Below are 22,167 nucleotides of genomic sequence, written 5' to 3' on the forward strand. Positions count from 1 at the left end.
AAAAAAATATGAGAAATAGAAATTTATAAGACATGGAAAATATATAATTTAAATACATATAAGTTAAATATATATGCATATATATACATACATATATACATATATATATATATATATATATATATATATATATATATATATATATATATATATATATAAAAAATTGTCCTATAAGTGAACCAAATGGGGATCTTAGCATATAATTAATTTAGATATCTATAATAGGAAGATCATAGGATTCCTAGATTTAAAACCCAGAAGGGTACTTTGAGTTCATCTAGTCTTAATCTTTCATTTTGCATTTCAGAAAACCAGAGCACAGGAAAGTAAATGTATATTTAATAAAGTTAGTAAACAGTGAAGTTATGATTTGAAACCAGTTTTCTGACTGGTAAAATCCAGTCTTCTTTCTCACCACACCACAAGATCATCATGATAAGACAATATCAAGAGAATGTTTAGGCTTGTTTTTTTGTTTGTTTTTGTTTTTTTTGTTTTTTTCCCTTTCTGTAGCTAAAGTTATACAACTGCATGAGGATATTGACTATATCATGTCCATTGCATTATGGTAGTGGATTTCCTTATTTTGGACTTGCTATGCTAACATAGTTCAAGATGTTTGATGAGATAGAAACTTGAAAGCAAAAGAAGTGTTATTCATCACTTTTTCTCAGATAGTGGATCCATTTGGATCCACACAAATCTAGTGGAAACATGAAGAGGGAAAGTTCTAGAAGGCTTATTTAATTTGTTGGATAGTAGTGTCCACAATATTCTCATGAAGCCATCAGGTAAATGTAATGCATGATTTATTGGCAAAAGACAGGAAATTAAATCTTTGGAAAGCTGCCACATAATGTAAATTATCTTTACATGTTATATATTCTTCCAGATAAAACATTCAACATTCCCAGTCTGTGACAATTTATGGGCTACTTTAAGCAATGAAGATAAAATGAAGGTTGGAGAATGAAAATTTCTTGAAATAACCCATACAAAATTGAGGAAAACAGTTATGATATTGCTATCCTCGTTTTATAACTGTTTAAGGAATTATCTTGGAAGAGAATGGGATGCAATAAAAAGATAAGGAAAAGAAAGAACATGCAAAGGATTTTATTTTCTTATTGGGCAAATTATAATTTTTGGGGAAAATGGATTGTTTATTTTGATCCTTCATGATTTCACATCTCTCTCTCTCTCTCTCTCTCTCTCTCTCTCTCTCTCTCTCTCTCTCTCTCTCTCTCTGTCTCTCTCTCTCTCTGTCTCTGTCTCTCTCTCTCTCTCTGAGTGTGTGTGTGTGTGTGTGTGTGTGTGTTTAAAATTTTAATTGGTGTTTTCTATTTACTCATCCTCAGTGTTTTGGTCACATCAGTGTTTTGGTCAATCTATCAAATTTTTTTTTTGTCAGTTGCAATTATTCTCTAATAGGAAGATATATCACAAAATTAAAACTGACTTTTGCTACTCTACAAATTCACCCATAAAATTGACATTGATTTATATTCTGATTGTAAAAGATATACCTTAAATTCCACCATCAAAGAGTCTATAGGGAAAACTCTTTCTGGCAGGAAAATGGTGTTTCTCCATCCTCTCTATATCTTGCTCCTTCAGAGATTTCAAGTGCTCTTTTCTCTGGCTTTCATCCAGATCAAGTGAGATAACATATGGAAAGCACTTTGCAAGCCTTCAAGTGCTGTATAAATGTTATTATTACTACTACCAATGCTAATAATAGTCCCACTCATCTTTATCACATGAAAAAAAAAAAAACAACACTGTGATTCTTTGCCTGGGACTGTGAACTTATTTTTAAAAACACTGATAACTGTATTTCAGTATAATGTGTTAACTTTGTAGTCCTGTATATTTTATTTATGCAACAAATAGAAGCTAGCTAGCATTTCTATAATGCTTCAAGATTTGCAAGCCATTTTATACATTTCATCTCATTTGATCTTCATGAAAACCCTGGGAGGTAGATACTATCACTAGTCTCATTTTATGCTTGAAGAAACTGAAAGAGAGCTTAAGTGACTTAGCCAGGATCATACAACTAGTAAGTGTGGCAGGATTTGAATTCATGTATTCCTGACTCCAAATCTAGGATTTTATTTGTTGCATTACTTATTTGCCTCGAGCACTTAAAAATATTCTTTTGAGGAAGGTTTATGGGTTTCACCAGTGTGCCAAAAGGAGTACTTACAAGGTTAAGAACCCCTTTTCTACAGCAGTATGGGACATACCAAAAGTGAAAGAAGAACTTGAGCAATGTAAGAACTTAACTATCCTATAAACTGATCATATTATTCAAAATGGAAAATGGTGGTGATGATAGTAGTAGTAATAGTAGTAGTAGTAGTAGTAGTAGTAGTAGTAGTAGTAGTAGTAGTAGTAGTAGTAGTAGTAGTAGTAGTAGTTAGTAGTAGTTATTGTTGTTGTTGTTGCTGTTGCTGCTGCTACTTAGTCATTTTTTGACTGTGTCTAATTTTTTATGATGTCATTTGGAGTATTCTTGGCAAAGATATTGGACCTGCCATTCCCTTCCCTGATCATTTTAGAGAAGAAATAAATATTGAGTTATTTTCTATATTGTCTCACTTTTGAAAATCCAGAATGTAAGATAATATTTCAGAGAAGTGACAAAAATAACACAAAGGGACAAAAATAACCAATAGAAATGAATAAATTTAGTATTGATGTCAGCACAAACTTACAGTTATAGCTATCCAAATGTGGAATGTATTGATTATGGAGGGGTGGTTTTTCCTTCTCCTTGGAGGTGACTGTAGATGATCACTTTTGGGATATGATGTAGTGAGAATTCTATTTAAGTATGGGATAGGTCATTAGTGAGCAACTGAAATTTCTTCTAATCATGAAATTCAGTGATCCTATAAATGTTGAAAGTATATTGTGAAAAAAAAGTATATTGTGTACTTCAAAATTTGAATTATTTTAAGTATCACTTTTATATGAATAGAACATATAGACATAATTTTTATTAAAATATCAACACAATCAATTAAATTTATTTAATAAATCCTTATATTTAAATGAATTATTTTCAATGTTAAATAATTAATAAAAATGTTCACTATTTTTCCCAAATCCCCATAAAGATTTTTCATTTGTCCATTCTTTTTCATTTGTTTCCTTTTCTATATTGATTAAATAAATGTATCATATATGCATTGGATATATTCACTACATATATTTATCATTATTTTTATCATTTTCCTATTAGTATATATTTAAATTATTTTCAATCATTTTGTAATTACAAATAATATTGCTATGAAAATCTTTGAACAGATTGCCTTTTGTTTTGATAACACTTTTTGATATGGTTAAACAGGTACTTGTTACTTCTTTGTGTTGTTAATTAAAAGTTCATCTGTCGCTTGTTAAATTGTTTCCTTGTCTCTTAAGTTAGAGACAATTTCAAAATTTACTACTTTTTTGAATAATTAAGTATTGCATTTAAAGTAACTTGTAAGTAGGGAAACTTTTGAAAGATCTTTTTTGGAAAGATATGAATTTTAAAACATTATTTGGAAGGCTAGAAATTCATAAGAGCAAAAGATTCATTGAACCAGAAGGAACCTTAGATGCCATCTATTCTAACCCTCTCATTTAGCTTCCAGGTGGGGAAACTGAGGCAAAGAGAGGTTAAACAATAACCTCTAAGTTCATACAAAGAAGTTTAGATTTCTTAATAATTGCTACTAGTTCTGGTCTATTTTGTTAGCAAAAACAAGGTCTTTTAATGCCATCCAGAGAGAAGAGTTTCCTTAATTGCTAGAGATATTCCTTCTTAGATATATACACACCTGCTCACTCATATGAATCTTACATTTCATTACAAAGACTGCTAAATCAAATTAGAAAGACAGTCAGGGGAAGGGTATTCCTGTCAGTTTCCTTTTTTCTACAAAGTATGAGCAAAAAGGTAATAATATTTAAATCTTACATCTTTGAATTTTTAACAGTTTGCAAAAATAACACTTAAAAGCAAGCAAATCAACATCACTATGTAGATACATACTAAAGACTACATGCACACACAGTAATTGGATTTATTCAGGCTAATAATAATCTTCTTAACTTTTGCTTTTATTCTTCATTCAAAAGAAAACACACACAAAGTGCAAATTAACTATGTAACATGATAAATCTTAAAGTATCAGTTAAGGTCTTTAGAGCTATAAGACAAAGTCATTGTGTGAAAGGTTGGGGGTGTTTGTGGATCTCCGGAAGTCAAGTGACACAAGACACAAGTGATCCAAGAGTATTGGACCAAGGATTGAGGCAGTTTGAATCTTTCTTCCTGAGTTGTGAGACAGAGTGCAAAAGTTTCTGAGTCACTGTTTCCTTATCTGTAAAATGGGGGAAATAATTACACTACTCCTTGGATGCTTGTGAGGAAAAATAATGATGATGATGATGATGATGATGATGATGATGATGATGATGATGATGATGATGATGATAATCTAGGTAAAGGTTTTGATAAACTTAATTTAATTACTAGTCATTATATCATGATCATACTCTGGAAAAAGCGCTGAATTTGGAAGCAAACTTTTTATCTATATGACCTTGTGTAGATCATATTCTCTCAGAATCTTATTATTACCATCTGTGAGATGAGAGATTTAGCCCAGATCTTTTCTAAAGTCCCTTTCAGTTTTAAATTTTATGCTAATTTTAACAAAAAAACCATCTGTACATGAGCTGGATAGATAAATAAGACCAATGGTAAAAACAAAACTTTCTTGATGAATTATTATCAATTAGTAAGGAAAAGCCCACCATTCCTTAATCAGATCAATTGGCATGATTTTTGATCATAGATAAAGGATTTTATTAATGATTTCATTAATGACTGGAAATAAGGAAAATCAAAATATCTAAGCAACTAATTTGATATTTCCCCCATCCTTAATCATCTAATATGTCACATATGTATATACACATACATATTACACACATATAATTGCATATATATATACATATTATATATATCAACATTATTAGCTTGTCTTATGGAAACCAGATTAGAAATATTTACCACTTTTTTTTCAAGATTTGTTATAGGACATTATCAGTCTAATACAATGCAATTTAACAACCATTTAATAAATACTTAATATATGGCAGGCACATTGCTAAGTTCTGAAGATATAAACAAAAAAAAAAAATAAGGTAGTCTCTGGCCTCAAGAAGTTTACATTCTATTTAGGGATGGTAATATGAGGATTTGTCAATTCATGGTATATTAGATAGATAGATAGATAGATAGATAGATAGATAGATAGATAGATAGATACAGTATACATACATATATATATATGTAAGCTAAGTGAAAAAATAATGGGAATGAGGTGGAGAATATTAACAACTATTAATTATCAGGAGAGTCCTCTTAAAGGACATGATTTTTAAGCTAAATCTTGAAGGGAGCCAGGTATTCCAGGAAGCAGAGATAAAGACAGTTTATGCAAAGTTTATACACCAATAGACCAGTCTGGCTGAAAATGTAGAGGAAATGAAGGGGAGGAGAATGTGAAATAAAAAAAAAATAACTTGGAGAAGGATGATGTAGGAATTTATATCACAAATAAGGTGATGAAGCAAACAGCAATCTAACTTTAGTAGTTATAGCTTAAGCTAAAAGAACAGAGTAAACACAAAAAGCCTGTTAGTTAACTTGTCAGTTCTAATTTCTGTCAGATTCCTCCTTTCATGTAACAGCTGGACTATTGTCCCTACCTTTTCATTTGTGACTTCAGGCTTTCCCCATCTTTACTGTATTTGGCAATCAAAAGACTACTCCTAAAACAGGGTTAGAAAAAAGAGCACTGCTATCTGAGGAGTGAGCTCAGAAAGGCTTCATGCAGGAGTTGGAATTTGAGCTAAGCCTCAAAGAGAGCAGATTCCAAGAGTTAGAAGTGAGGAGAAAGCACATTTCAGGCATGAGGGAAAGCAGGTGCAAAGAAAAGGAGGAGGGAAAATGTAATGTTCCGTATGGGAAACAAGTAGGCTAGCTTGGCTGGAACATATAGTAAATGGTAGAGAGTAACATGAGATCAGTCTGTAAAGATAGACTGGAGCCAGACTATAAAAGGATTTAAATTCCAGACAGAGATCTGAATTTTATCCTATTGGGAATAAGGAAACTGGGGAATGGCATAATAAGATTAGTTTTAGTATCATCATCTTGGCAGATGTATAGAACATAGATTGGAAGTAGCAAGAATAATTAGGAAGAGTTTGCCCTAGTCAGGGCAGTAGATGATCAAACCCTGATCTAGGATAGTGGTTGTGAGTTGAAAGAGATAAAATATATTTGGGGAGGACAAAAATAAAAAAAAATACCTAGCTATTTTTAGAAGTGGAGAAGACTAATGAATTTGCAGTGACTACCAACTTGGATAATTGAAATTATGACTTCCTGAGCAACAAACTGGGAAAACATTTTTACAGTTAAAAGGTTTTGATAAAGGCCTCATTTCCAAAATACATAGAGAACTGACTCTAATTTATAAGAAATCATGCCATTCTCCAATAGATAAATGGTCAAAGGATATGAACAGACAATTTTCAGATGATGAAATTGAAACTATTTCACTCATATGAGTGTTCCAAATCACTATTGATCAGAGAAACGCAAATTAAGACAACTCTGAGACACCACTACACACCTGTTAGATTGGCTAAGATGACAGGAAAAGATAATGATGAATGTTGGAGGGAATGTGGAAAGCTGGGACACTGATGCACTGTTGGTGGAGTTGTGAACCAATCCAACCATTCTGGAGAGCAATTTGGAATTGTGCCCCAAAAGTTATCAAACTGTGCATACCTTTTGATCCAGCAGTGTCACTACTGGGCTTATATCCCAAAGATATACTAAAGAAGGGAAAGGGACCTGCATGTGCCAAAATGTTTGTGGCAGCTCTTTTCATAGTGGCTAGAAGCTGGAAGATGAATGGATGCCCATCAATTGGAGAATGTTTGGGTAAATTGTGGTATATGAATGTTATGGAATATTATTATTCTGTAAGAAATGACCAGCAGGATAATACAGAAAGGCTTGGAAAGATTTATATGAACTGATGCTGAGTGAAATGAGCAGAACCAGGAGATCATTATACACTTCAATAACAATACTGTATGAGGATGTATTCTGATGGAAGTGGATATCTTCGACAAAGGGAAGACCTGACTCAGTTCCAATTGATCAATGATAGACAGAATCAGCTACACCAAGAGAAGGAACACTGGGAAATGAGTATAAAACTGTTGCATTTTTTTTCTTCCCAGGTTATTTTTACTTTCTGAATCCAATTCTTCCTGTGCAATAAGAGAACAGTTTGGTTTGGCACACATATATTGTATCTAGGATATACTATAACATATTTAACATGTATAAGACTGCCTGCCATCTAGGGGAGGGGGTGGAGGGAGAGAAGGGAAAAATCGGAACAGATTTTTGCACAGTGAATGCAAGGGATAATGTTGTAAAAAATTATCCATGCATATGTTCTGTCAATAAAAAGTTATAATATAAAAAATAAAAAAATATAAAAAATAAAAGAAATTATGGTTTCCTGGAAATTAGCAGTTAGAAAAATAAATAATAGATTTTACAGAAGTGACAATATATCTTATTTTGGCTGACTTAAATTGTCAGTGAAATATCATTTTAAGATATCTAATAGAAAGCTAGTGAAATGATGGCTAATGGTTATAATAATGATCCTTATTATGTACCAGGCACTGTGCTAAGTGCTTTACACTTATTGTCTCATTTGGCAAAGTAAATAGGGCCATGTCTATTATTTCTCTTATACAGAAAGTTCACTGTTGCCTCCTTACCCTTTGAACATGCATTCCCTACTAGCCACATTGCTATAGATCTTTCCATCTGTCAATAGAATCTCATTTTTCCTTCAAGGGTCAACTCAAGGCCACCTCCATACTTGTTCCTCCATGAAATGATTTTACAAACTAGCCATTTCCCCCCTTTTGCTGAATTTCCAATTCTTAGGCATGTTGTCTATATCATTCTCTCTTTCTACACTTTTTATATCTTAATAATTGTTATCTAGTTGCTATAAATATGTATGTTTTCCTAAACCAGACTGTAGATTTCTTAAGAGGAGGTACCATGTCTTCTTATTTTGTATTCCCTGGAAAAATAGAAAGGATTCAGTGGGAATATGATAATGTTGAATCAATGACAGGAAGACAGAATAAAAGATGAATAAAAACATAAACTAAGAATGTTCTGGATAATCTGAAAAAAATGATGGAATCAAGAATGAAAATGTGGTGGAAACAGTAAAGTTTTGTCTCTATTCTTAATTCATTAGGAAGTACCATTAGGATGATACTATCTCAGGGCATCTTATCTCCCTGCCTATCCTATCCCTGTGATCACTACTACATCAAAGGTTGGAAGTTTTGGATCCTCTGGGCACTTAAGAAAAGTACTTTTAGAATCAGCAATTCTACAATTCTTTTTTAGAACCCACAATCCATTTGGTCCAGCATAATTGTGGCACCTGAATCAAGAGGTAGCAATTTTGCTGATTTTTTTCCTTTACTTAATGTCTGTGATGATAATAATAAATACCTAGTGAATCTCATAGGTAAATTATATGAAGAAATTATTTGAAAGATTATTAGCTGTTTGTAAGTAGAAACTGAAGTATTACTATATTACCATTTTAATAATTGTTGTTATTATTGCAATATTCCTAGAAATCATAATTTTATCCACATAAAGATATGACCACCTCTCCTCTTTTTGTTCAGCATTTAACATATAAAACACATTTGCAAGAAAAAAATCATGTAAAATCCAGCTGTTTTAATCATAAATAATGATAGCTTATATTTATATAACACCTTTCAAAAGGTCCCCCAAAGGCTCACTAAATTTTAAAGGATATATTGTATTTTAAATGCAAAGCATTTTGCTAATGTGATACTGAGGTTATAGATTTAAACACATTGAGGTCAGTAAATGTACAAGTTAAGGTTCTCATTATAATATTAACTCACCCACATATATATCTAATTTTTTTTCTTAAAATACTATATTTAAGAGTTTTCTTGCTACTGAAAACATGGTATCCAACTAAACGTGGGTGAGTTAACAAGATGAGAATCCTTCATTATTGTCTTTTATCCTCTATGATATAAAGTTTAGAATTCTAGGATAGTAAAAATATAAGTATGCAATTTAAATTTGGATCTCTACCTCTGGCTGTTTAACAGATAAGGGTTATAAAATTAAAAGCTAAAAGCAAACTTGATCTTCTCCTTTGGTGTTTTTGCTCACAGATCCTTGTTCTATATGTTCAAGGATCTAGTTAGCTAATGAATGTCAGGGAGAGTTATAGGAAGCCCCATTCTGACTCGGCCACCATTTTACAATTTTCTGAAGCTAAAATTGAATAAAGAAGCTTTGGCCAATATGAACATATTATATATTAGATGGTCATGACTTATGTTAGGATAAATACACAGAGCAAATTGAAACTATTGTTAAGTATCAATGTAAAAATCTAATAATAATAGTGAAAGCCAAAACTACTACATATTCTACAATCACAGGACCTTGAAAAATACATACATATATATATATATATATATATATATATATATATATATATATATATATATATATATATATATATGTTTGGCATGCAATACTGGAATTAGAACAATATGAAGGACACATGAGTAAATGGACAAAGGTATGGGCAAAAAAAGCTCCTATTTTGATATACCTCTATAATAATACTTTTTTTTTTGCTCCTTTTGACCCCTTACAAGAATATTGACAAATGAGATTGTAGATATTTCAAAGAGGATAAAGACTGTTTCTCAGTTATTTTTCAGCTGCGTCTAACTTTTTATTTGTTTTGGACAAAGATTATGGAGTGGTTTGTCATTTCATTCTCCAGTTCAATTTATGAAAAGGATACTGAGGCAAACAAGATAAAGTGGCTGAAGGTCACACAGTTAATAAGTGTTTGAAATTGAATTTGAACTAAGATTTTCTTGACTTCAGACCTGGTATCTACTGTAGCATCTAACTGTTCCTGAAGGAGAACTGTCTTCCCTCACCAAGCTACTGGTAGTACCAATATGATTCAGATTAAGATATACATTGCTAAACAAACTAATAGAAGAGGTAGGGTGAGTCCCCTTTTGTTCACAGATATAAACTCTGAAAGTTTATATTGAAGAATATAACATTGAAGAATGAAGCTTTCTATAATTAATAGAGTTAGAGCCCTTCATACTCATCAACAATGTTTCTCAAAAGACCTTAAAATCACATTTTTTGTCTCACCATTGAAGGCATAGCTAAAGAGTAGGTTTGGAAGCACATCACTGGGAGCATGGACTTTATCAAAAAAGTAGATGAATGTCAGGCAGGTTTTTTCATGTTTTTGACTATGATCTACCTTGCTTTTTTCCTTTCTGTCCACTCATTAGACAAGAGATCATTTCACTTTATCTTTAAGCAGAAAGGAGATAGAAAGCTACTTCTCAGCAAATTGAGAAGCCATCAGAAGTCTATCTGCTAGGAATTGAGAAGACCATGCTACATTGTGTCTTGGTAGGCTCCATCAGATAGAGGACAGGATTCATATATTTATATATTATATATGTTTAGGATGATTGTTAAAGATTCTATTTTCATTAGTGACATTTTTGATACCTGTATATTTCTTAATGAACTGAACTTCTATTAACAGCCTAATATTTTTCCCAACCTAAACTAGATTTCTCTATCTTCTTTGTTGAACTAATAATTTCCCCTATATTCTATGTTTTTGATAGTTTCATTAAGTGTCTATCTACTTCAATGTAAATATGTCTTTATCTGATTTTCCCAATAAAATATAAGCTCATTGAGAGCAAGGTTTAGAATAGTGCTTAATATTAGTTCAATAAATGCTGATTGATAGATTGGTCTACTAGGGTTTAACTATCTATATGCTATATGAATACAAGCTATATATGGGAATTAATATCAGAGAGAAGGCAGTTATACTGGAATGTTAGGGGAAAGGGTAGAAAGGAGGTGAAAAGCTTGTTGTAGAAGGTGGGATTTGAATTGAGTCTTAATTGATGCCATGGAAAGAAGGAGGTATAATGAAAGAGAGAGAATTTTCTAGGCATAGGAAAATTCATTACAATTCACAAATGAGAATTGTAAGTAGCACCAAGTAGACAAGTTCTAGATGTATGTAAAAGAGTAATTATAGGAAGATTGAAAAGGGTGGATCATATTAAAATTTACTTGGCTTGACTATACTTGTTTTAATGGGTTTTTATTTTTCTTTCTTTCTTAATGGCAATGGAAAAGCAGGTAAAAGGGAAAAAATTCAAAGCTTAAAATAAAATTGAAAAAGAAAAAGAAAACAGGAAAAGTAGGAAAAGGCTAGATTGGGAAGGGCATCAAGTGTCAAACATAATATTTTAGAAAAGATGAAGTTCAGGTCAGCTGGCTAAATTTGAGATAAATCAAGAAAAGAGTTAGTGGATAATGCCTGAGAACTATCTGCCTATCTGTTCTAAAATATTTTTTTAGAAAAAATACACATTATCACCAAATTCTGCTAGGAAAAAAATCAGCAGACTATAAATAATCAAATAAATTAGCAAGTGACTTATCTGATGGTATTGAATAGAGTTCTCAAATGAAATAGGAAAGAATCTCTTCCTTGATTGGATGCCCTTAGAAGTATGAAATAATTATTTGAGGCTACCTCAATCATGTAGATATCTTGGTGGGAGTAAACTCAAAATGATATAATTAGAATCTCTTTTAACATATCAGAAAGTTGATAGACATGAGTCAAGTCAACAAGTATTTGTTGAGCTATTACTTTGTACCAAGTGCCTTGTAAAAAAGTCAAATCCCCTTATTTCTCCCCCCCCAAAAAAATGATACCAGTTCTGAAAGAACTCATAATCTAACTGGAGATATCACTTGGAAGAACTATGTGAGAACAAGATATCTAGAATGCAAACTGGAAATTATCTCAGGGTGAAAGTATTGGCATTAAATTGGTCTTATTAAAGGCTTGTTGCAGAAGGTAGAATTTTAGCTGGGGATTTGAAGGAGGCAAAGAAGCTACGAGTATAGATGAGATTGAATTCTATACATGGGGAATAGCTAGAGAAAAAGCATGGAGTGAAAACATAGAGCATTGTGTGTAAGGAACAGCAAGGTGTGAATATCACAGTTTTGTAGTGTACCTGAAAAGGAGAAAGATTTAGCATGAATTTATGGCCACTTGAAATCAAGGTCTATGCAGCAATAACATTTAAATGGTATATATCCTTATACCAGCAATATTATTAAAAGGTTTGTCTTTTTCTGTATGTCTGTTTGTCTGTCTCTTGCATACACACACATTATAGCAGCTTTTGTGTGTTTGACAAAAAACTGGAAATAATCAAGATACAGGCAATGGTAGAACAAATTATGATATGTGAATTTAATGGGATATTTAATGTGCTGTAAGAAATGATAAAGGGAATTATTTTAAAGAAACTTCAAAAGATTTGTATGTACTGATCCAAAGTGAAGGGAGTAGAACTAAGATAATGATTTATGGAATAAGGCTATTGTGGAAATAAACTATGAAAGATGAAGAAATTCTAATCAGTGTAATGATAGACTCAATTCCAAAAAACTCAGGATAAAACATGCTGACCATCTCTCAAAGAGTGGCCATGGCTTCAGAGAATGGATTGAGCCTTAGGTTTTTGTTTTTTAAACACAAACAATGAGAGAATTTCTTTTGCTTAGTTATACATGTTTGTAATAGATTTTTACAAATGAGAGAATTTGAAGGGAGATAATTTGATCCTGGAAAAAAATTAAACTAAATAAATAAAAGATGAAAATAAAATATGTTAAGGCATGAAGTAAGTTTAACAAACTTTTAGGCTTTAACAAGATGCTTCATTTTTAAGGATTTGAGATAATAATATAAAAATAATAATATATTAATATATAAATAAATATATAAATACATATATAAAAATAAATATATAATATATATTTATTTATATATATATAAATATAATATATATTATATAAATATATATAAATATATATAAAATAATAATATATTAATATATAAATAAAATAATAAAAATAATAAAAATTAGGAGTTATGCTACCTCCCAATCCAAAGGCTTATATGTCTTATATTACTTTGTAAAATTGTAATTGACAAAAAAAAAGTTTTCTTTTGATAAACCTTTCATAGGATTGTACAATAAGTAAACAATCAGAAGGATAAAATATTTAGTTCTTAGAAATTTACATACACATTCCTATGTCCTATATCCAGTTGTGCTCTGGATTTTGAAGTTCCTCTGAGTCTTTCAAATGCTTAAACTTTGGAAAGACTATTAAGCATTTTTAATGTTTATAATAGAAATTTATTTTCAGTGACAGAAGAAAAAAAACCAAATCATCTTAAATTTTTCATAATATATCTATACATTGGAATTTTCAGTCTATAATAAGTATCTGTGAAAGCAGCATGGTAGAGGAAAGAGAGAGTTTGCTTTAACCAGCCAGATGTAGATGTAAGTCCTGTTTTTGATACATATTGGTTATGTGATGCCAAATAACTGTTTAAAATTATTTTATTTGCATTAGAGTATGAAGTTTCTATACCAGGACATTTTCCACATAAGTACAAGGACAATTACAGTCTAAAAGGATAAATATAGGTAGGACAAATTGTCAATAACCATTGAAAATACATAACTTGTGTGTTTATAATACATGTGTGCATATATGTGTGTACATATACATATACATGTACATCCATCAATTAAGTCTTAGAATTTAACAATGCTTTTTACTAAAGAAAAAGAAACATGTCAAGTATTCCATGCAAAATTAATCTACAACTATAGTTATTTTCCTTTCTTCTGTATATTTTATACATTGACCTACATATACACATATCTTTTATATATGTACATATATACATACATCATGCATATACACACATATTCATACATGCCACCCCACATATTAAAATTACTCTCTTTACCTCGATCCAAGTATGCACATAATACATACACACATTTACATATATATGTATTTATCTACACATACATATATATGTATATCCATTTTTTATACTTAAATGTACTCAGAAACTTTGTCATTCTCTACAACTTTATCTCCATTGTGAAACTATTCCTTAACAACTTACAATGGGTAGGACTATGAAACAAGAGTAAATTACAGTGAAAATCCTATAGAAATACTTAATCTATGCCCTAGCAATAAATTATAATGTCAGAAACTGAGTTGTCAACATGAACAAAGAGTAAGGGGGTGAGTTATAGGGATAAGGTTGCTGAGTAGAAATGTTTCCCTTGAATAATAAACCATTTATTCAGGGAAGTAGGAATGAATCAGTTTTCCATCTCCTAATATTTATCCATGTAGAACATAGGATAAATTCTCTTCAAGAGAAAATCAAAATTCACCATTCTGCATCAGCTGTCAAAAACATGAAAAATATTTAATATCTCTGATTACTTAACATTTCAGATGAAAACAACAAAATTCATCCCTTCTTCCATAGAAATTGTATTTCCATATTTCTACCTGGAACAAGAGATGGAGTGTTGGAAATACTGAGTTCCCATATTTCCTCCAACATGTGTTATTTTCTTTTTCTGTTATATGAGCCGATCTGACAGGTATGAGATGATACCTCAGAATTGTTCTAATTTACATTTTTTCTAGTCAATAGTATATTAGAGCATTTTTTCCATATGATTATAGATAGTTTTGATTTCTTTTCCTGAAAACTTATTCTTCATATCAATTAGGGGATAACTTGTATTCTTATTTAACTCAGTTCTCCATAGGTTTTTTATAATGTTGCTGTTTCAGAGATAGCTATAGGACTCTGGAGGCTTTGGGGTTTTTCTAAAGTAGTTTGATCAAAGGAAAGATGTCATTGCTTTTCTGAATTGTGAGTGATCACAAGCACTCTTTTCTGCTCTGGAACTGTGTCTAAGGTGCCTACTTCTGCTAGTATTACTTCTTGTCCTGACACAGCAACATTGAACTCCATATGGGCAACTTAACAGAGGTCTATTTCTAGTACAAGCAGAGAATTACTGTCATCTCCTTTTGACCAGTTCTCCAATCTCTTTTTAATCTGTGGGCTGAGACCTCTGGAAGCCTCAACTACCCCCAGATTAAATTATCCCTAAGTCTTGCTGCTGACCTGCAAGGGTGTACCCTGTGGGTCTATAATGGGCTGTGTTCTATACTTACCCCAATAAATTAGACATTTTCTGTTAAACTTCTAAGTCTGGGCCTAGAAAATAGTTTTACTCTATCCTTTTGTTGCTTCTACAACTTCAGAATTCATTTTTAAGATATTATTTTAGAATTGTTTGGAGGGGAATTTGGGAGAACTCAGGTTATTCTCTGCCTTTACTCTGCCAACTTGGCTGTACACCTGCAATACAAATCAAAAGTAATATTTCTAATGTTGGAAATGATACTAATTAAAGGACAGTGTTCTAGTATTTATTTATTTATTTTTGGCTGAGGCGATTGGGATTAAGTAATTTGCTCAGGGTCACACAGCCAGGAAGTGTTAAATGTCTGAGGTCAGATTTAAACTCAAGTCCTGACTTCAGAGCTGATGCTTTATCCACTAATCAACTAGCTGTCCTGTCTAGTAATTATAATGGAAGACAAGTATGATTATTCTTTAGGAATCTATATTAAGCAGAATGGATGACATTTTATTGTCTAAGAATGCTTTAAAATTCAAAGAGACATTACAATGTACATTAAAATCATTCTTAAATTAAGTGGATAAAGACGAAATACAAGATGTTCTTAGTTCCCGAGAGCTATTCTGAATCAATTTAGGATGTTGAAAAAAACGCACACACACACACAAACAAATACACTTATTTATATATATACACACACTTATATATAATGTGTATATGTAAACCTAGAACCTTTCATTCATTTATTAAAACTATTTTTGTACCAACTCTAATAGCATGTAATTATTACTCTCATATTTTCCCATCAGTCTAAAAGAAAATTCTTATTTATTATTGATTTTATTGGAATTAATAGAATAAACAGATACTTTATCCACTAGTTCAACATAACATGTATAGATATCATACATTTAATTATCATGGTTGAAATTAAAAAGTTTCTGCACAAACAAAACTAATGCAAACAAGATTAGAAGGGAAGTAACAAATTGGGAAAACATTTTTACAGTTAAAGGTTCTGATAAAGGCCTCATCTCCAAAATATACAGAGAATTGACTTTAATTTATAAGAAATCAAGCCATTCTCCAATTGATAAATGGTCAAAGGATATGAACAGACAATTTTCAGATGATGAAATTAAAACTATTTCCACTCATATGAAAGAATGTTCCAAATCACTATTTATCAGAGAAATGCAAATTAAGACAACTCTGAGGTATCATTACACACCTGTCAGATTGGCTAAGATGACAGGAACAAATAACGATGAATGTTGGAGGGGCTGTGGGAAAACTGGGACACTGATGCATTGTTGGTAGAGTTGTGAAATAATCCAACCATTCTGGAGAGCAATCTGGAATTGTGCCCAAAAAGTTATCAAAATGTGCATACCCTTTGACCCAGCCATACTACTACTGGGCTTATATCCCAAAGAAATACTAAAGAAGGGAAAGGGACCTGTATATGCCAAAATGTTTGTGGCAGCTCTTTTCATAGTGGCTAGAAGCTGGAAGATGAATGGATGTCCATCAATTGGAGAATGGTTGGGTAAATTATGGTATATGAATGTTATGGAATATTATTGTTCTGTAAGAAATGACCAACAGGAGAAATACAGAGAGGCTTGGAGAGACTTACATCAACTGATGCTAAGTGAAACGAGCAGAACCAGAAGACCATTATACACTTCAACAATGATACTGTATGAGGATGTATTCTGATGGAAGTGGATATCTTCAACATAGAGAAGAGCTAATCCAATTCCAATTGATAATGATGGACAGAATCAGCTACATCCAGAGAAGGAACACTGGGAAATGAGTGTAAACTGTTATTTTTACCTTCTGAATCCAATTCTTCCTGTGCAACAAGAAATTTGGTTCTACACACATATATTGTATCTAGAATATATTGTAATATATTTAACATGTATAAGACTGCCTGCCATCTAGGGGAGGGGGTTGGGGGAGGAAGGGAAAAAATCTGAACAGAAGTAAGTGCAAGGGTTAATGTTGTAAAAAATTACCCATGCATATGTACTATCAAAAAAAAAAGTTATAATTATAAAATAAAATAAAAATTAAATTAAAAAAATTATCATGGTTGAATTGACATTGGCCTGAGTGAAGGAATTTAGATTTGGAACAGACTTAGAGATCATGTAATCTAGTCTCCTCATTTTATAGAACTGAGGACTAAAAACCAGATAACTTAAGAGGATTATGGCCCCACTGCCAGTTTTGGTCCATTACTTCTTGATTTTTCCATCTCCTTTTTATCTACTCCATATCCCTCTTCATTCTGTGGCCTTTGCTGAGTCCCTATCCAGGACCACTATTTCATGAGGTTCCCAGGCCATGTTCACTTCTCTCCTAAATTTTTTTTAGACTGCTAATAATTTCCCACCTTCCTTCTCCCTCTCTCTCCCCCACCTCATTTTCCATTTAATTTTTCTATGCTGATTTCCCTCATTAGAACGTAAGGTCCTTGAGAGGAGGGATGGTTGATTATCTTTTGTTCATTTTTGCTTAGCCAATGCATCTCCAATGCTTGACACGGTGCCTAGCACCTAGTAGGCATTTAAATATTCACTTTCTCTCTCTTCCCCACCCATTCTCTCAGAGTTCTCTCTGTCCTTTTCATGTCTTACTTCTCCCCTGTCTTTATTTTTGTTTCTCAAACTGTCTTTCTTTTCTCTGCCCCTCTTGATACTCTTTCTTTCTCTCCTCTTTTCTTCTTCTCTGTTTGTCTCTGTCTCTCTTATCTACTTATCATCTATTTCTAGATGAAATAAAAAACTTTGAATATATTTTGAACAAAAAGTTCTCTAAATATAGCTCAACCAGAGACCACTCATATTCACTATTTAAATGATTTTCCACAATTTTCAACAATTACTACTATCATTTATTTAGAACATTGTTTTCAAATAGGTAAACTTGGTCCTAAAATGCACACCTTGCCTGACTCCAGTTCTCTAACTCAGCCAATTATAGCATGGGAAATCTTGCACCTGCAAATATTACAGATCCAAGAAATCTCTGGACAGTTAATAATGTTGCTTCCCTACTCTGAAGTTCACTAACCACAGCATAGAGTTCTCATTCTTTATAAAGATGGTCCTCATATATCTAGGCTGAGGACATTTACTGAGTACCCTCCACAGATGATGGCATAATTTCTGCCTTGGAGCTAAACAGAAGGTTTTGGCTTTCCTTGCTTCCTAGACTTTTTAACCTTCTTTTGAAAAAAAAATTCAGATGAAGGAATCCAACTGCTAGTCTAATTTTGTTGATGTAAGACATCTGTATATAACTTCATGGCATCTGGCGCTCTCCAAAACATAGGATCTAGGGCTGTAATTCCAATTTCAAGCCATCCATGTGACAGTTTAAAAATTCATTGCACAGAACAAAGATTCAGCTTCTCATAAGTTTGGTTCCCTGACCCTTTAGCAAAAATGCCAGTGCTACAGTGTTAATTAAATTTGTGTGCAGATAAAATATATCCTACACTGATATCCACTCAATATATTGTTATATTAAATACATTTTAGCTAAATTCTTCTCTTAGTATTAAAGGAAATACTTTCTTGGAGGTACCTGGAGAGAATATTTTTTTTTCCATTCTGTATTCTTTAGGATAGTCATAGAATATCACTTGTGTAGAATTTGGGTCAGCTTGGAACTAGAAACACTTGTGAGTTGTGTCAGTCTCAAGGTCACTGTTCTGGATCATAATATATTAAGCATAAAGGGAAAAATAGAAATTGATTAGGCAGATGGGGTAATTTACTGTGAAGTTAGTAAAAAGAATTAGGGTCAAAGTGTAAATGTAATAGACCCTACAATTATAGTAGCCAAGAAAGCTCCATGGCAATAGTCATCCTAACAGCTTCCTGTGTGGCTTTTGCTGGCTTTTAAACTAGCATAGTTCAGGGTTTCAGTTCTTCCTTTCCTGGCTAGCCCCTTGGGATTTTAAAGAGCCTTCTTGGTCTTTGCCCAGTATCAAGATTTATCCCAGTATCAAGATCTTCTTCTGAGAACCTCCTGATAAGGTTCTACGATTTTCTCTTCTTTTTTTTCAAAACAACAAAATAGCAGCAGAAAAAAATTAGCAATATCAACAATAATATTTTCATTTATACAACATTTTAATGTTCGCAAAGAACTTTACACATATCTATTTGGTAGATGCTTATTCTCATTCTGCCCAGTGTCACTCAGTAACTTTTTGAGACATAATTCAAACTTGAGTCTTCTTGATTCCAGATTTGGAATTCTATCCACTGCAGTACTTAGCTGCTCTTTATTGCTGTTGCTATATTCCACATTTGGGTAAGAGACATCTTTATAAGGATCCTTCCTGCCTAAGCCTCATTATGTTTCTTTTTGGGTAACAGCAAATTATGTGTGTGTGTGTGTGTGTGTGTGTGTGTGTGTGTGTGTGTTGCATTCCAAAACCCTCAAGCTTAAACATGGTAGAGTAGGATACAACTGAACAACTAAACTGACATTCTGAAAAAATGGAAGACTAAAATGGGAATTTTTCCTTTTAAACTCAATAGACAAAACTTCATCATCATTAAGGAACTATAATTTCATTATTAAGATTTGTAATTATTGACAATGATTATTGCTAATATACATACATAATACATATATACATATTCATACACATGGACATATACATATGGGACATAATGTGGTAGAGTGAATAAAGAAGGGATCAAGGGTTTACAATCTACATCTAAGTGGTATAAAGGGATTGTCAAAGGTATTCAAGGAATAGTAAATAAAATAAATAAATACTTACAAATATAAAACAATCCTACTGAAATGAATCTGTTTTTATTTATTAGATGCATATTATTGTAAACTCTATACTTTTATTTCTTTTATATAGAATAGAGAAGGTCCTGGAGGTCAAGGGACACAAAGATTGAAAGATGAATAGAACCCTTGAAAATACAAAAGACAAGAAGACATGCATTGTCTCAGTCAGTCAATATACATTTATTACACACCTTCTCTATATGAGGCACTGTGCTATTCACTAGAAATGCAAAGAAAGATAAGAGCCAGTTCTTATTCTCAAAGGTGCTCATTGTCTAATGGGGAAATATCCAGACTTGGGTCTACTTTGAACTCTAGTATTTTCAAAATACATTCTTTGCCTCTTCCTCTCCTCATTACATCATTAAGGATATTGAGGGGGATAACAAGATTCAGGGACTGAGAAAGAAGGTAACTTGTTTTGTGGTGGACTGCCAGCTCAATTCCAACATCCTTTCTTAGTTGTATCAACTTTAACATATGCTTTTGGAGATGGAGTTATCACAGCTGCTAGCATCACATTTACTCTACCATATTCATAGTCAAACTTTGAATCATAAAAGATTCAAAGTTTATTCATTCCAATTGCAAGATCTCAAAAGAATCTTGTATTGTTCAGTTTTCATTTCTCTAAAGATCTTTTAATTTTTTTCCCTATTTCATGATCCAACTCAAAATAGTGCCTGTTTTCAAATTTCCTAGCTATGTGAGTTTATTTGAGAATGGACTAGTCTAAGATTGAGTCTACATCCAGGAAACAAAATAGGGTATTTTAGTTAGGGGGAAAAATCAGTCCATGGTTATTTTTGTCATATAGCATATTTTTTACATTCTGGACATTGTGATAACATACAATGTGATTGATTAGTCCATGATAACAATTGTTACTGATAACAAGAATCACAATTCTAATTTAAATAGTGCTAGAAGAATGCATATAGATGGAGTGATAGGCTATTTCACCTGAGCCCCAGACTAAACCAGGGTGGAGAAAGTCATCACCAGAAGGACGTTAATCAGGTGATCATTTTTTTTCCTCACAATGACTCATTTAGACCCTCCAACCAAAGAAAAGGTTGTAATCTGTAACAGAGGAAGGAGTATTCAGCAAAAGCACTGCTCTTTGATGTATCACAATAGAATAGTCCTAACTTGTATGATAATTAAAGAAGGAACATATTTTTAACAAGTTTTCCTATCCATATAAAGTTAGTTTAACCTGAATAATTAGTTTTACTATATCTATTATTTGGAATGAATATGAAACTCCTTGAGAGTAGGGATTATTTCTTTTGTTTTGTTGGTATCTCAATCATCTGGCATAGTATCCTGTGAATAGGTGCTGTTTAATAAATGCTATTTAAATTGTTATTGAATTTAAAAGGGGGTGTTAAGCTCGTATTGCTATTTCATTTCCTTAAGGGTAATGTCTTGAATAGATTTTAACCTAAAAACATTCATCTCATGGCAGAGATGGACACATGATAAGTATGTGAGCAAGACAAATTAGAGAAAATGACCATTTTTTATTTGGAGCATATTATTGAACTCATTTTCAAGACCAATGCTATACAATCCTATTTTTCATAAAAGCAAATTAAATGTCAGCATCTGTAGCTTGGTCTTTAAAAACTTGATAGTTGGTGATTATAGATTTCTTTCTTTCTTTCTTTCTTTTTACTTTCTTCTTTCATTTAAGCAATCTCCAGTATTGAAATTTACCCGGCTACTCTAATCCTCTTTTTCATTCAGGGTTTTTGAAGTCTGTATGACAGAATCATATCCATATATCAAGGACCTGCTATTTTGCCATTATGGAATTTCTCTCCATTGACACAGGTCTAAATCCCTATAAATTAAAGTCTTAAACAATTTCTTCTCAGGACAGGTTAAGTGACTTAGTGTGGACACATTTCCTAAGCATCTGAGAAAAACAGTAAAATTCAGCTCTTCTTCCTTCCTAGTCCAGCTCATCATCTAGTATGCCATACT

At 32.1% G+C, this 22,167-nt stretch overlaps 1 protein-coding gene across 1 annotated transcript in view; it reads right to left on the reverse strand.

Annotated features, from left to right (window-relative positions):
• The window catches only part of PTPRD (protein tyrosine phosphatase receptor type D), a 2,806,204-nt gene that overhangs the window by 701,483 nt on the left and 2,082,554 nt on the right, over positions 1-22,167 (reverse strand).

This window comes from Sminthopsis crassicaudata, chromosome 1 (genome assembly GCF_048593235.1).
Source record: "Sminthopsis crassicaudata isolate SCR6 chromosome 1, ASM4859323v1, whole genome shotgun sequence".
In the NCBI taxonomy this organism is placed as follows: Eukaryota; Metazoa; Chordata; class Mammalia; order Dasyuromorphia; family Dasyuridae; genus Sminthopsis; species Sminthopsis crassicaudata.